Source organism: Neopelma chrysocephalum, unplaced genomic scaffold (assembly GCF_003984885.1).
Source record: "Neopelma chrysocephalum unplaced genomic scaffold, ASM398488v2 Primary Assembly neopelma1_180, whole genome shotgun sequence".
Lineage (NCBI taxonomy): Eukaryota > Metazoa > Chordata > Aves > Passeriformes > Pipridae > Neopelma > Neopelma chrysocephalum.
This window is the reverse complement of record NW_020897842.1, coordinates 676539-690044: the sequence shown is the minus strand read 5'-3', so window position 1 is coordinate 690044 and position 13506 is coordinate 676539. Positions and strand designations below refer to the sequence as shown.

Genomic DNA, 13506 nt, shown 5'->3' with positions numbered 1-13506 from the left:
AAAAAAAAAAAAAAAGAAGCAATGGTGTGGCTGCTGTAATGGTGGAAAACTGATTAAGAGGAGCCGGGGGTGAGACAAACAGGGTAAGGCTGCTCCCGGCACCCCCAGCCAGCCCAGGGCTCGCAGATGGGGCTCCTGCTGGGTGTGCTGGGCGAGGGAGGGGTGGGGAAGGGTTTGTTCTCGCTAAAATCACAACCGAGGATGGATTTAGACCGCATATTTGTTGTTTCCCCCCCCCCCCCTCCGTGTATTACGGCGCTGCATATTTTTTGTGTGCCCGTAGCAGCGGTAACGAAGATCATGGAGGGTGTTTGCTACAATAGGAAGATGGAGTTTCCTCCTCGGAAAATGCCGTTTAAAATATCGTTTCGGTTCCCTGCTTTTTATTGTAAGGATTTTCGGCGTTAATGTTTTTTATCCGGGCGAGGGGCATGGAACGTGTGGGTTTTTTGATCCTACAGCTTTGTAGGGAATGAAGATGTGTAAAGCCTTGCATGTAAATGCGAGAGAGACAAGGCGTTTTATGAACAAAAAAATCTTGTCCGGGAGAAAATCAGGATGATGTAGAGGTTGTAAGATGTCGATTTATCATTGCTGGAGACGAACTGAAATTTTAACGAATGCGATATTTCATTATTCTCTAACAAAGTCATGGTTGGGACTCGTTGTTTTAAGGCAGGCATCCTTTCTAGGATGCCGACTGCCACGTTATTATGTATTGTCTCCACAGGAGGAAATAGGAGGAAAGGACTGTAAATGTAAGCCTTAAGTGATTATTGAAACAGCTTTTGAGAATAGTTGCCTCAACTTGGGGAGGTGATTTAAGGCTGAAAAATCGCACATTTTGCTGCTGTGGAATATCCACACCCAGTCGTGAGAGTTTTATCCCGTATTTTGAGCTGATCTGGACACCAGGATGTGAGTCAAGGCAAAACGCTGTCGATGTGCCTGTGAAATGCGTGCGAGGAAACCAAGACGATCTCTTAATACCTAAATTCGTTCTAAATGTAATGGCTCGGAGTTTCTCTCCTTCCCTGGCGTGCTTCAGGAGAGGGGAAGGGGAAGGGGCGATAATAGTGTAGTTGTTTTGGTGGCTGCAGATTAGCCGAGGGTGTGTGTTTGATTTTCTTTTTCGCTGTGAATGAATGGATCTCTCTGTGCCTGGGCCCAGTAGCTGCAACAAGATGGCGTTTGCAGCAAGGCAGCTCTCATTTTTCAACTCCTCCTCACCACAGCTTTGCCAAACTAGATCTTATTTCGTAATTGTGTTTTAGATTTTTACTTTCTCGTTCTCTTTGCCTTCTTCTCTTCTGGGCTGGGGAGGGGGGCAGGAGGGGCGTTTTGGAAGATCGCCGCGAGAAATCTGGGGGTTTTTTTTCCCCTTAATTTTTTGTGAGCTTCTCCAGATAGGAACTAGGTGGGAGGAGTAAATAGTTTTATTGAAATGTTCACGGAGGCTCTCGCTGGATAAAGGGGTGACACGATTTTCGTTTCTGCCTCGCGGTGCCCGCTTAATGCCATCAAAATGCTCCTGGCTTTTGTCAAGCCTGTTGCTGAAAAACAGTTTTTCAGGCTGGAGCACAGGCATCCAAAGGCCCTGCCGGGCTGTGTGCTGGGGCTGGGTCTCTGTGAGCCAGGTGACCATCAGATGAGCACACAGGTATCCTTCTGCAACAAAGGAGAGTCTCCCACCTGCTCCAGAATGCTGAGCTGGAGGCTCTTAAGGCTGCTTTTGACCCAGAATTATTGCCATCCTCTAGGTAACTGTCCTTTTAACGGGCAAGAATAAGAAAGGTTTAGGGGGTATTAAAACGGTTCTGTGCCTGTGAAGTGCTGTGTTTTAAAATGACATTGCAAATTTCTAAAGCCTTTTGTGCGTGTTTTTCGGTATCTTTTAAGAAAAACGGACTTTCGATTTGCAACTTCTGTGGTATTTCACTCTAGTGCCAAACTCCTTAGCTTTGGTAGCCTAAATAAAATAGCTTGGTTAGTGTTTGATATACTGGACTCAGGCTTAAAACAATACACTTCCCAGCAAGAAAAATAAGAAACGCTTGTTATGTCTCCCGTATTCAAATGACCTCCAAACCTTTGGTAGTATCAACCTTTTTAGTACTGTTTATCTATGACTTAATGTATAATCAGTTGTTTGTTAGTTTATTGTAGTAGCCCAGCTGTAGTTCGTGCAGAAGGAAGCTGGGAAGCAGAAGAGCTGATTTTCAGTTCAGGCTTGTGGTGGTGGTGCTTTTTTAAATTAAAAAAAGAAAAAAGCTGAAATTAGCTGAGTGCATTTTACTCCTCTAGTTTTTCAGGAACAGTTTTTTAAATGAGAATACTGTGCACATAAACATCCATTTGATGTTAATGTGCTGTTGAACTCGACATTTTTGGGCAGTTTTTTTTGTTACTGCTCCTTTGGCCTTTCAGTACAGGATCAGAAAGGAGCAGAGTGAAAGTGGGATTCTGTTTTGGGTAAGATAAATTACATTTATCCTTGTTGAGTCCTTGCAGCTGCTCAGTCAGTACGTAGCAAGCGTCCTACCATGAAATCTTTGACAACATGGTAAATTAAAATTCCACAGGAAACCTTAGCAGAACAGTTTTTAAATCACCTCCATGCCTCTTGGAAATCCAGAGATGTTGTATTTGGACTTAATGAGAATTCTTCTTTGTGTAAGTAATCAATGAAGTTCTGTGCAATTAGGGAGTGTGTAGAATTTTGTGGAGCCTTATTCTTAATATCATGCAAGAAGAAACCCTTAATATCATCCAAGGAGAAACCCTTAATATCATCCAAGAAGAAACCCTTAATACCATCCAAGAAGAAACACTCCACAGCTATGAAGAATTTTAAAACTAGAACTATTAAACTAGTTTACTTAGAATAAGAAAATCCTTCAACTAGTGCAATTAATTTAATTGCAGTAGAAATATATATATCTTTTGTGTTTGTAGGGTGCCTTTTCCTGACATTAAGCAAGATGTTGGCTGCAGCTGTGTAACAACTTCCTGGTGCTCTGGACCCTTAGGTTTGGTCATGTGGAAAACAACCAAACTGTTTCTTCTTAAATAGTTACTGAGTTTGGTTTCGCAGGGATTGAGAAATCACGGTGCCAATTCCTCTGAAACTGGTGTTGCTGTTGTGGGTCCCTGGGAGGTCCCTGGAGCCGTGGGGAGGGATGTTGAGCCAGGGTTACCTCGAGCTGCTTTTATGGTTCCTGCCATAAAAACTGGGAGTTGTTTGCTCTCCGTGGAGCCGCCGCTGGATTCGCCTCCCGCACGTCGGGCCCGGCTCATGTTCCAGGCGCTGAATTGGATTAAATTCTTACTGTCCGTGGATTTTGGCTCTCAGCATTAGTGGATTGGTAATTGATATTCTCAATTTTAATATCCACTTGGAGCCATATGGCACAACGTATTGCTGCAGGAGCCGCAGTTAGCGCTGCCCTGGTGAGATGGGCACTTGTGCCTTCAGGTGGTTGAACTGTGCTTGGCTGAGTTGGCTTTGGAGTCTCCAGTGCCTGTGGCCGTGCCAGAATTAGAGAGGAGGGGTCCTTTTTTACAGTATTTTACCAGTTATGCTGAGGGGAAAAGAAAAAAATATAACCTTGAAAGCAGCCAGGCTGTGTTAGTGAAATGTTTCTGGAGCATGTGATTGGAGATAAAGTGGACATGTTTTGAAGGGAGTCTCTTGGATGCTCCAAGTGCAGGCTCCATACTCCATTCAAAATGTTTTTTTTCTCCCCACTGATAAAGTTGGAATCAGTATCAGCCAAGGTCGTGATAAAAAACAAAAATACCCCCAAGCCCCTCTGTTTCTATTTAACATAGTGTCTCCATTTATTATTTCTTCACAGGGTGTCCAATGTGCTGGGGATTCTGTGAGCGTGGATTTGTTTTTCACCAAACACAAATGTATGCACAATCCATAGATACTTGAGCCAACTGGTAGTTGAGCAGAACATTAAGAGGTTTTTAAAAGCTTTGAGCTGGCTATGAGCAGTACCTTTGCTTTGGATGCCAAAATAATCAACGTAAATTACTGTGCAAGGCTTCCTACTACAGAAACAGGGACACTCTGAGATGGGTTTTGAGGCAGAATTCTGCATTTTTATTAAAGCACTGGAGGATTTCTGAGCAGAGGGAAAGGAGATGATCAGCCTTGGAGTAAAAATGAACACTTAAAAGTATTTTTGTGGACATTAAGATCAGATCTTCTTGCCCTGGTTTTTTGGTTTGTTTTTTTTTTAACAGTTGATCTTCTAAAATGTGTTCTTTACAATTAATACCTTGTAAGACTTACTAATTTGTATTAAAGGCTTGCCTATTGCATTTGTTGGAGTGGCACAGGACGTGTTATGATTTCCCAGCCTCTTAAAATACAGCAGAATATCTCTGCCTGTCTGGGAGGCTGAACCTGGAGGGTCCTGGTTCCAGGGGGTGATGTTTGCCTTGCCCAGGATATTCTTAGAAATGCAGGAATTTTCTGTCTTGAACCCAGCCAGGGAGTAATGACAATATTCCTGGGTGCCATCTGGCAGGAGCGGGGCTGTGGTGTCTCCTGCTATGTATATCTTACTCTGGGGTAGTGGGGGTGCTGCAATGAGATGCCTACATGGGAAGTCTTTTACGTGTCAGCCAGAAAAAAATATATATATTTCTGGGGACATTATGGAAGTGCAACTTGTAGGGGAGCCATGGAAATCATCACTTTAAAATTCTCTTCAGGATTTTCAGCCTTGGCCCAAAGTGGTAGAAAATAAGGATCCATCCAAATGTTCCACATTGACCTGGTTATTGATGTTTTGGTTCACTGAGGGGGGTGACAGGACACAGGAATAAAGGCTTGAGAAAGCAGATTGTTGAGGTATTGCTGGATTGAAGTCTTGTTGAAATAAAATACCAATACCTCCAGCAGGTTTAAAATAGAAATGCTTTAGGAGGTGCTGGAGATGTTTAGGATGCCTGGCCTTGGATTAATGAATAGGATCCCCTCTGTCACATCTTCCATGGTAATTAAGAATTGTTGAAAACAAGGTGTTTTTGTCACTTGCCATATGCTAATTAAGGGAAGAGCTGTAGTTATTTCTCATTTGGTGGCACTGAAGGGTTAAAATTTGATTTTCCTGTGCCATGTCTATTTTGGAATCCTAATAATGGGTAAGTGAAAATGAGGCTGAAGACCTGAGGAAGGTGATCTGAGGGAGCTTAAAGGAGACAAGATATAAGGTGGCTCTTAACTGAAGGTGGTAAAGATAGGCTAAATCTTTATTTTCACAGATTGCATTTAGAACTTGGTGTGGGGAAAATTAGCAGCAGATAATACAGTGAAGGGAAAGAGGGTGATTAAAAATCTAGTTGCCATTTTAATGTGAAATATAATTCATTTCTGTAAGTAGCTTGCCTGAAACTGCTTCATTAAAAATATGTATGATAATTTGTGAGGTGGAATTTCAGCTTGTCAAATCACTGCAATTTCCAAAGGTTCTGTGTGGAGAAGAGAAATACCTTCCAGATGTTATAAGGATTAATCGAACTGTGGATAACTAAATATTTTTTTCTGTGTTTCTACCTTGATCTGAGGAAGGTTTGTATAAAATTTCACGCCAATTATGTTTATCATGTTTTTCTCAGATGAGAATATTTTTTATGCCTTCTTGAAAACCGCAGTAATGCCTGCCAGCACTCCCCCCAAAAAGAAAATATTAATTATCTGTAATTAGATAGATTAGATAATTTTTTTTGTAGCTTTATGTAACATGGTCCTATATTAAAAGCTATGTATAGATTTTTGTCACTATTTTCAGCTCACTCTTTTTTTTTTTCCCCCCAGCAAAGGGAGGGGGGAGAAAAAAAAGTAAAACCAAAATACTTCTCTCTGGAAACTCAGAGCTCCATCCAAACTCCTGCAAGCTGAGTGTCAAAGGAGGTGGGAATATTTTACCAGGTCAGGTGTCAGTGATGATTTTCCTCATCTTTAGTACAGAATCCAACTGTGTTGAGTATGGGGGACTAAATTAAGATATTTTGCAAGGCTTTCTGTGTGGCTTTGAGAAAGGCCAACCCCCACAGTTGCCATCACTGACAGGAAAGTGATGCCTTGTTTTCTCTTCTGTCACAGTGACCTTAATTACTGCAGCTGATCCAGCTTATTTTCTTTGTAAGAAATAAAGAGAGTTCCTGCTCAGCTATTACAGGTGGGCTGTTAATTCTATACATCTCTATTTTCTCACTGTTTTTCCGGCCTTGCCTGTCTTGGCCTAGATTTAGGGAACCATCTTAAAAGTGTTTTCAGGAACATGTGCTTTGTGTTTATCCTGACATTTCAGGGTTTATTAAAATCTGTCAATAAGTAGAGGTTATCTAAAATTACTTGCAGAACCACGAAGTTACTTGACAAGCTGAGTGGGCTTTGTTTTATTTCTGTGAAACGTTGAAATGAATTTCCAGCACTTGCTCTGACAGAAATTGTGCACTTCAAATGTGGAGTTTTGACTTCCATGGAAACTGGGATACACGTGCCCGGTGTTAATGGCCTGTGCCTTCCTGTGAGGACTCTCTCATTCCCACCTGTGCTAGCACGGGGGATATTTTCCCAGATTTCTTTTCCTCAGGGTTACAGGGCAGGCTGTCGAGCTGACGGATGTTTTTGGAGATCATGGGCTGTGTCTGTGTCTGTCCAGATGTTGTGCCTTTGCGAGCTGCTGCCCGAGGTGTTGCTGCCCTCCTGTAATTTGTGGGAAATATGGCTTTCATCTGGAATGGCAGGAACTGAACTGCCCTGGACACCCTTTTACAGCCAGAACACTCTGTATGCAGTCCAGCTGTTGGGAGTTTTGTGGGGATTTGAGGGATTTACCGAAACAATTGAGGAATAGGAGGTGGGTCAGAGCTGCAAGGTTAAAACCATACCCAGGATGGTATAAATGTGCCTCTTTTATTGATGCAGAGATCTTAAAAGTTAATGCTTGGTTATCTTCAGGAGTGAAATGTGTAAGGCCAGGCAGAAATGTTCTCTCTGTGAACAGCACTGACCACGAGCCCCTGAGCTTATTTCTTAGTTTGACACGTGTGCAATACTAATATTTTCTAGTAAGATCTTTGTGGTGAAGGCCAGTGCAGTGAGTGTGGTTTGGTCATGTATGTGCAGTTCTGTAACATTTAACTTCAGTGAGATGTTTGAGCTGATACATCTTGGTTAACGCCTCGTGGTTCAGGGGACGTGTTGAACATAACAGTGCCTGAATCTCAGAACAAAAAAAAAGAGTAAACTTGGGTTTCAGTGTATAAAATACCACGAGTTATTACTGCATAATTCAAAACTTAGTATATGTTTTGTTTCCAGTAAATGAAGTAACAGTGCTAAACAAAGCAGGCCTGTGTGCGTCAGGATGCTGAGGAGAAACCTGTTTGTGACCCTCTTGGATTTTATTAGTTCCCAAAACTGTATATTTTAATTTCTTATTTTTTTTTCAGATAGCCTAACAAACATGCTGGGAGGCTGCTGTGGTAATTTTCACTGTTTGTCTAGAAAAGCCAAGTAAATGTGATAGTCTGCTGAAACCTTGGGTGCTCCAAATAAGATGATTCTGCACTAATTAAGGAGCTGTCTTTGCTGGAACATATGTCTGATATTCCTGCTGCACGTTCTCTGGGAAGTGGCAGGACACTGGAGGTGCTGCTGTCTGTGTAACAAAGGTGGTGTCTGTACAAAGATCAAGAACAGGTTGCTTGCTGCTCATGGCAGTTTAATTGTGCTGCAGGTTCCCCGGGCCTGGGTTTCACTGCAGCTGTCAGATATTATCTGTGCAAGTTACTGTGCAGGGCTGTGGTTAAAGTGCTGGGTAGCACTCACAGACAGTAGTATTGAACAGGAACAACTGAACAGATTTAAAATCTTGGCAGAGGAGTGGGTCTTCAAGAGATGCCTGAGAAGCTGGGGGAGTGTTCTTTCAGGTATGAAAACTCAAATACCATAGAAGCTTTGGACAGTGAGGTCAAATTGGTCAGTTCGACTTAAATTCGTTATTTTTCTGACTGTAAACAATAGTGAAGCTTCAGCATTTCAGGAAACGCTTTGGTTTGCCCTACAAAAAGATTCAGTGCTGGTGTGGGGAAGGTAGAACTTGTGCAGAACCTGCCTTTGGGGCTTTAGTGCCTGGGCTCAGTATTTCCCAAGTGGGAGCATTTAGGGGCTCCAAAACCCATGGAGTGGTGCTTGGTGGAGGGGCTGTGCTGGCTTAATCCAGGGCCAGGGCAGAGCCTCAGCAGTTCCAGATTCAACTGACCTTCCTGGCTGCTGCTTTGGTTAAACACACTTGGCCTTCTTACCTTCACTTTGCATGGATTCCTGTCCATAAAACAGATGGGATTGCCTTCTGATGTGTTCAGTTTTGTCCTCCTTAGTTAATTCCCACCCTGGCTCTTAACCCTGCTGCTATTTAATTTTTTTTTCCTATTTAGCATGTTTCCTCTGTGTTTTGATCACCTAAGGAGGTGATACCCAGAGCTTATTGCCAGAGGTTTTAGGAGGGTCAGTGCAGTCCTCTGGGAAGAACATCCAGGGTGAAAGGGAGGGTTTCCTGCTGTGCCCCTGTGCCTGGGCTGCACTTCCCTGCCAGCCCTGGCCATTGTTGGCTGCCCTGTTCCCAAACCCCACAGCTCACTCCGATGGCTCCAAGGTCTCCTGTGTTACTCGACTTCTCGGTCCCACCCTTGCTTTTCTTGTTCTTCTGTACCTTATTTTGTACAAACAGTACATATCAAAATGCAGCAATTGCTGGGAGAAATCAATGAGCTGCTGGGGTATAAATCATTGCTATCAAAACTAATGGAGCTGCTTGCACATTGATTAAAGATGGGCTGTGTTGATTGTGGGGCTAGAGAACAAAGTATTGCTCAGTCTATTTTGGGTGAAAAGATTAGAGAATTCATGCCATATTTTAATCTCTGCTGAGTATCTTTTATCTGCTATATGCATATAATACATTCTGTTGATTTTTAAGGTCCACTGAAATGCTTTTTATCTTCAGACTGGTGCTGGGAAGCAGCTGTTCCATGGTGTAGCTTAACTTATTCTAACAGTGCTCTGTTAATCTCTCACTGAAGATCAGTGTGCTGTTTGAACCCCTACATTCTTCTTTCAGTGAATTAAATGTATTCTGTTTGTTAGTTAGCTGAAGCTTGGATAAAGATCTCTAACACAGTAGTAAAGAGTGAATATTTTTCCTTTAGATGATCTCTGAGGCTTTGTACAGCCTGTGTAGCAGAGGCACAAAGGAGCAGATGGTTTGTTCCAGTGTCTTAACTCCCTGTTTTTGTTGGGGCAGATGTGACAGCAGCTGTGCTGAGAAGGTATTTATGAAGTCGTGTCCAGCCTGTCTCTAAGATGGGGTTACCTTTGTTGCTTCTGTTGGATTTTTTTAATTGGTATTTTTACTTCATAAAAGCTTAAAACAGTAACAACTTGTTTTCTTTCCCCGAGTTGCTCTAAGCCAGAGCAGAAGGAGGAATCCACGTTACTGAAGTGCTTTGGGGATTCAGTCCTAACCATGAAAGGCATTTAGGGTGGAACTCCTGATCCGTGTGGCAGAGCCCAGTTGAGGTTTGCTGGAGCACAGGCTGTCTTGCTGCCTCTGGAAGCACACACTGTGTTTCTCATTAGTGTTTGGAGGTGCAGTGGGACATGGCAGCACGTGAGCTCCTCCCTGTGCCTACGTGCTGGGGCCAGGGAGATGCTGTTGGGAGGCAAAGTGGTCCAGAAGAGATCACGTTGTAGCTGAAAATGCCTCCCTTAGCTCAAGAGCAAGGGTGTGTTGGTTTGATTGGCAGTTTCTTCCTATTTTTAAATGGTTTTACTTAGAAGGATGTGTAAAGCATCAGTGCTAACTGTAGCATTCTGGAAGTTGGTGGTGTTTCTCCTTAGGATGTAGATGGGAAGCAGCTTTGACTCAGTTGACTCTTTACTAGCTGGCATACGTGGAACGAAATGGGTGATTCAGCCTCTGTTGCTGAAATAGTCAGGCTAAAATTTATGGAAATACAAAACACAATAATGGGAATTTGTGCTAATTTTCTGTGCTTATGCACGGAGCCTCGCCAATTTTTATGGATTTTTTTAGTAGTGTTTTAGTGTTTATTTCGCTGTTTTCGTTTCTGGTTTTTGTGTTGTAAATAGGTGATCACATTGCCCATTTCCTCCTCTAATATAATAAATATTGTAGTGAAGATCTCAATGTACCTGCTGATGTCACTGTGCTGGTGAGATCCGACCCAACACGTGATTTTTAACAAGGTGAAGATCAAGGCAAGACAGATGTGTTGGCAAGAGCTGAGAGAAAATCCCATCCAGGCTGCTGGAACCTACTTGTTCCCTCCCACTTTAATCCCTGGCAGTGGAGGTTGATCCACCTGATGGATTTCATTGTAATCTGGTGGATTTTGGGAACAGGAGGTGCTGTAATCACCTGCCTCTGCCCCGGGTTTTGCATCTCTCCATCCCTGTGCCCGAGAACTGGGAGCTGTGGGATCCAGTCACTGCCCACTGGGACAGACTGGGGAGAGCTGGAGCACAACATCCTCGGGGGAGAGAGAGAGAGACAGCAACCTTTGGGAGGACTCCTGAGCATGTTCAAACACAGAAAATGAACTGAAGACCTGCTGGAGAATTGGTTTGCCCAAAAGTGACTTTTACAAGGCAGTATTTGGAAACTTAATGGGAATTGTCAAGAATTATGTTTCTTAATAGGATTGCAGCGCACTGTAAGCACGTTGTTAAATTGTGGATTACAAACTGGGTTTGATACCTGAATAAATGTGTTTTTAATGTTGACTCGTACCAAAAAGGAACAAGTCTGTGTATTTAGGTGTGTAGCTGTTTTCATTTGCTGTGTAATGGCTCTGTCACTGATTTGTCACACGGGGATGATGTGGGAGCTTCCATTTCCAGCTTCTAGGAGGAAGTGTGCTCTGCACAGCTTGCACTGTGAACTCCCCTAAACCTACAGATTCAACTGATAGACCCGAGAGATCCCACGTTCTCTGGAGAGATAATATCCTGATCCTGTGGCCCTGCTCTAGAATATCACAGCAATATCGCAGCCTGGCTTTAATTATTAATTATTAAAGTGAGACTGCAATATTCCTGTGGGGTGTGTGCTCTGCCCAGCCTGGGTAAACACACCTTCAGTGGCTCTGCAGATGGAGTGAAAACCTCAGTCAGAACTGGAGGGTAAGGACAGAAGAGTTGAAGGAAGCAGTGAAAAATGTCAGTGGAAGGCAGAAACAACTGTTGAGTTACTGTGGGGCTCTGCAGATAGAAGCATCTAGTAATAAATGCTTAGTCATTTCTCTGTTGGTTAATTAATAGTAATATATTCTCCTTCAGAGCTGCCTTTTGTTTTCCAGTCTGAAGGGAGATGTCTCATAATGTGTGACAGCAAAACTGCTTGGCTTTGGAGAAGGGGATCCTTTAGGATGTATTTTTTTGATAAATGTACCTAGAAATTTATGCACAAGCAGGTTTCTAAGTTTTTATGACTTACTGTGGTTGTTTTGTTTGGGGGATTTTCTTTAGTTTTTTTGTTTTTTAATTGTAAGATGAGGAAAGAAGGCAAAACCATCACTGGCCAGTTGGATAAAATTGATGAGATTATCAATAAATGTGTTCTTCAGAAGGAGCAATTGCATGTAGATAAATTAGAACAAAGGAGTAAACCTCACAATATTGCCTTATTTTGATTTAATAAATAGAAGTTCGTTGAAAACTTACACTAAATGCCAATAATTTTTGTTCTTAAAATAAGTTAGCTTCCCATGCCTTCCACTTACCAGGAAGTGTTGAAATGCTCTTAAATGGGAATTTCTTTCAGAGCAAGGCAGAAAAGAAGGGCTGTAGTTAGGAAATCTTTGGACTTGGGTCACTGAAGTGCCAACAGTTATTAATATTCCTGAACTACTTCAAAGATCTCTTAAGACCCTTCTTTTTAAAAGATGTTATTTTAAGCATTTGGCTTTAGGCGTCTGTTAAACTCGTAATATCAGTTCTTTTATTTTTTCACAGGAATTCTCTGCTGTACCTAGAATTGAGATGATTTTTTTTAACAATAACACACATGGCTCACAGATGCATTTCGGGAGGATTAATGAAGTGACCTGTTAGAGTCCAGATTTTTACGCTTAAACGTTGCATGGGGATGATCCCATCTTAGATGTAGGTCATGGGATTAGCACCAGGGAATGTGAGTGTTTTGGCAGCACAGGGTGCTGTTCTGCCATGGGGGCAGCTGGGGGTTGTTCAGTGGAGGTGGCACAAGGGCCACTTCCCATCAGAGCTGTTGTCCTGCCCTGATCCCAGCATTGTTGTCTGCCCTGGAGGATCTATTTTGAGAGAGTGGCAAACTATCCAAAAGGTTTGTTTTCAAGTGCTTGTTGAACACAGGCAGGGATGGCTCCCCAGGCCTTGGAAAATCTGGGCATGCAAGCCAAAGTGGGCAGCCAGTTTGGTGATTTTTTTTCAGTAGGTGTTGTGTGACTGTGTGGTAATAACCTCTGGCATATTGAGGAATCAACTTTTAGGGTGAATTATTCATGTTCTGTAACAGCTCTGGAGGAGACAGAAATGCACTGTTCCTCTGAGACACTGGTTCCACTTTGGGACTTTGCATGTGAAACTGCCTTGCTGAATTTGGGTTTTGCAAGGTCTTTCAAGGTTCCCAGGTTTGTTAATATTTTGTTTCTTCCCTGAATTTTCTGAAATAAAAGCTTTAATTATTTTTTTCCCCCTTTTTTTTTCCCCCTGAGTACTGACAGCTATTTGGGGTGGATAGTTTGGTCTGGGGTTTTTGTTGTTGTTATTTTTGTGGGGCTTTTTGATTCTGAAGTGCTAAAAGGAAGCAGTGAGGGACCTGTGATGCTTCTCTGAAGGCAGGTTGGTGGAAGGCCGTGCTGGCTGATTAGGGGCTGTTCCATGGAGATCTGCTGTGCCTGCTTTTTCCTGCTGTTTTGTGTAAATGAGGCTACAGCATGAAGGAATGTGGCCAGAACTTTGGAAGGACCCTAGAACTGACCTTTATTCTTTAGCCAGCAATTTTCCTGTGCTCTGTGCAGCCATGAGAAGGGTTTTTTTTTCCTAATAGACTCTTGTAGATACATCAAGCAGAGCAGGAAAAGTGCACAGGGTTCTTCAGGAGGAAAAGCATTTCCCCAAAAAGCACAAGAGCTCCTAAAATCTCCACACAGTGACCCTTGGAGGAAGCTGCCTGGTTGAAATGGGGCCTGTAATTCCATATTGAGCTATAGGTAATAATGAAGCATTTGTGAAATCAGGTTGCTAAGCTGCAGGTATTTTTAGCCTGTGTAATTATTATTTTCCTTGCACACTATATTGGAAATGGGAATCTGTGAGCTCTCTAAGCAGCCAGTGTGGCTCTTGCAAGATGAGCATTAAGTTATGGACCTGATGCTTGTTTTGTGTGTACTTCACACTAATATATGGAAAAATGTCTG

At 42.6% G+C, this 13506-nt stretch overlaps 1 protein-coding gene across 5 annotated transcripts in view; it reads left to right on the top strand.

The window, feature by feature from the left end:
* Positions 1–13506, top strand: part of GNB1 (G protein subunit beta 1) — a 36399-nt gene that overhangs the window by 1039 nt on the left and 21854 nt on the right. The window contains exon 1 of one of the 5 annotated variants that reach the window (XM_027702040.1): positions 7–83. The exons of 3 other annotated variants lie outside the window; for them this stretch is intronic. The gene's annotated coding sequence lies outside the window, so the exon portion shown is untranslated. Of the gene's footprint in view, positions 1–6; positions 84–365; positions 389–13506 lie in introns of those variants that run through there. One more of the 5 variants, XM_027702042.1, reaches the window with a different exon arrangement.